We start from the raw sequence: 3,506 nt of genomic DNA on the forward strand, positions 1-3,506 counted from the left end.
AAGAATCCTATATCAACTACAAAAAACATCGATGTTTTAAAAGATCGTTACTTACAATACATTACTCAAAATACATCGATGTTTTTGAACAACTATTTAAGAAACATAAGGTCTGTTCCAACGATCCCACGTCCTACGGCCTGTAAGAAGTGCTTTTTGAAACAAAGAATCCGACGACGACTAAAAAAACATCGATGTCGGATTCTTTGTTTCAAAAACCACTTCTTACAAGCCGTAGGACGTGGGATCGTTGGAACAGACCTTATGTTTCTGAAATAGTTGTTCAAAAACATCGATGTATTTTCAGTAATGCATTGTAACCAACGAGATTTTAGAACATCGATGTTTTTTGTAGTCGATATCGGATTCTTAGTTTCAAAAACCACTTCTGGCAGGCCGCAGAATGCGTGATCGTTGGAACAGACCATAAGGTTTCAGAAATAGTTGTTCAAAAACATCGATATTTTTTGGGTAATGTATTGTAAGCAACTATATTTTAAAACATTGAGGTTTTTTGGATTTCATGTCCTATTGGTTGATTGAAAAAGCACTTCTGACTGGCCGGAGCATGCGTAGTCTTTAGAACAGTCTTTATGTTACAGAAATGGTTAAAAAAAAACAAACATCGATGTTTTAAAACATCGATGTTTTTTTATCGATGTCGCATCCCTAATTTATATGAGTCGATACTGTGATTATGTTATAATATGTACAACTTGTCACCTAGAGTGTCTTCGACTCCTGCTCAATAGAATCATAATAAATCTTATCTCTGACATAAGGAGGTATTTATGTGCAGTGTTAGAAGGTGAAGAGAAGTTAAAACTAGAGTAGAAGGTTGCCTGTGTGGGATGTTCGAAAGTAAGGACAAAGCCAAGAAAAAGACAAAGGGCCTCTCCAGAGTATTAACTGTCTTTCCTTCTCTTTATGATACTAATACATAAACTATTTTTTCAAATACCTCTGTTAATAAAATAAAGGCATTTATAAAGCCACGAGATATTATACGATAATTTGTGAAACAATGTCCACAGCACATTTAAACAATAACCACATAAAATCAAGAATTTACTGGTCATAGTACTTAAAAATTGTTTTTATGATCGACTTTATCCATAATGAGAAATGTATAGCGGTAGAAGGTTATTCAAGTATTTTTTGGGTTAAGTATCATCATCGAAAGGCCACAAACGGAAATCGTCATTGACACAAAAAGGATCAGGCTCTGTTTGATGGTAGGACACCCAAAGATAATAAATATATTTAAAACACGGGGATATATTTTTTAGTGTAATTTTTCCATTAAATAAAATTTATGGATAAGAGAATATGATAAGTATTGGAGGCATAGTTGTTGGCAAGAGATGGGGATGTTCGAGTAACTTATTGTTAATGCTCAGTTAAAGAGACGAGTTGTTGGATTGAGGTGCAACAGAAATGGATCAATAGATTATAAGGCACAAATCTGCATGGGTTGTTTTGTTTGGGTGATATGATATGTAAATTATTTCAGCCACGACGTAAGAATAAAGATCCAGTTCTAAAATAAATTACATCCAGTAAGGAAAGGAGGAATAACGTAGGGTTCCATTTTATTTTTCGGTGTAGGGCTGAAGATGGAAGATCTGATGGACACATTAGGATGTCTATATTATTTATTTAATTTTTTGTTAAGCAATTAATGTTCTTCGTCAAGAAAAGTATAAATTTTTGAAGGCCATTCAAATTCAACAAACGGATAAATAGGACTCTCCTATCCATTACGAGTAACTAAGGACCAAGTGAGAAGAGAAATGAGGGGCTTAACAGTCTCAATTCACAACAAACTATTGTGGAATCTAGGCTACGCTGGTTTAATTTTTGGCAGGGAAAAGATATAAATCAGAGACTCGAGGAGCCGGATTAATCCGTCAAGTTGAGGTTGTACACGCCATGGGCTTGGGGGTTTAGGAACTAATTTCAATATGGGGGGAGGGGGAGCGAGGGAGGCTGATGTGTGGTTAGAGACTGAGGCGGTTTGTAGTTTTACCTCTTGAGATCCATGATGGAGGGGAATACTTTTTGCGCCTAAAGAGTTATAAATATAGTCGAAACGTGAGAAAGGTACATATTCTAACTCTATGTTTCTAACAGGTACCAAACGATGGCTGAATTATTTCACCAAATATTATAATATACCAAACGAAAAATAATTGTCAATAATTGTCATAGCTTCCATTAAGAAGTACCTTTTCCCAGACAGTCAACAATTCCAATTGATTAATTTAGATCAAGATATTTGTTACTTTAGAGTAGTATAACAACAGCTGTTTTGGGCATTGCCCTAATATGGTAAGTAGGGATAAAAGGCCGGTTCTGGCGCCTCCTATGAGCCTTTTTGGACTTTGGACCCTAGTCTCGATCCTACCTTAACCACTCACGTGTCCTTGGACTTTGGACCCTAGCCTCGAACCAACCTTAACCACTGGTCAATGAGTCATTTTGGACTTTGGACCCTAGCCTCGAACCTACCTTAACCACTTGTCACGTGGTCTATGGGGGGGAGGTTTGAATTTAAATTTTCACATCGACCTACCCTTAACTTAAGGGTGACATTAAAATGACTCATTGGCCAGTGGTTAAGGCTGGTTCGAGGCTAGGATCCAAAGTCCAAGGACACGTGAGTGGTTAAGGCAGGGTCGAGGCTAGGGTCCAAAGTCCAAAAAGGCTCATAGGAGGCGCCAGAACCGCCCTTTTATCCCTACTATGGTAAAACGATGTGTTTTTTTATTTATCAAATTCCCAAATCTTTGTTTCATTTACATCAACCCAAAAGTTTTTCAACATTAGGAAGGCTCAGGAAAAATAAAAACATAATAAGGATTAGAAAAAAGTTGAACTATTTCTTTGAACTCAGTGCTACACAGATAGCTAGCTTGTTAAAGTGGTTCCTTTCTGTTCCAAGGTATTGTTTTTTAAAAATCGATGTGTTTTTTTTTTTTTTAATAAACTCCCAAAATCCTTGAAAGTTCCAAATCTTTGAAGTTGCAAAGATGAAGTTTTTCAATATCATGAAGTCTCAGGAAAAAAAAGAATAAAGATTAGGACAAAGTCTTTGAACTCGGTGCACCAGAGATAGTTAGCTTGTTGTAAGATATTGTTTTTTAAACATTGACGAAATATAATTATATGCATACGGACACTAGCAACTAGTATCTGCAATATAGTAAAATTTGTCTTTCCATTGTACCATAAACCAATTTTTAATGAATGATAAGTAAAAATGTGAGAGCAATTATCTTTATGATTTACTGTTTCCATTGTTAAAAATAGAAGAGAGAAGAGAACTTCGAAAACGGTGTATTCCAAAACATCGGTTGGGTTTTTGTATAAAAAAAAAAATCTTTGTTCATTTTTTTATATTTCATTCTGTCATAGTTATAGACAATGATAATAAAGATCATTCACACCATATTTAGAAATATAAATTAAATAATAACAAAATAGGAAACAGAAGAAAATAAAAT

The sequence above is a fragment of the Halyomorpha halys genome, unplaced genomic scaffold (assembly GCF_000696795.3).
Source record: "Halyomorpha halys isolate HHAL.00 unplaced genomic scaffold, Hhal_1.1 Scaffold816.1, whole genome shotgun sequence".
Classification (NCBI taxonomy): Eukaryota; Metazoa; Arthropoda; class Insecta; order Hemiptera; family Pentatomidae; genus Halyomorpha; species Halyomorpha halys.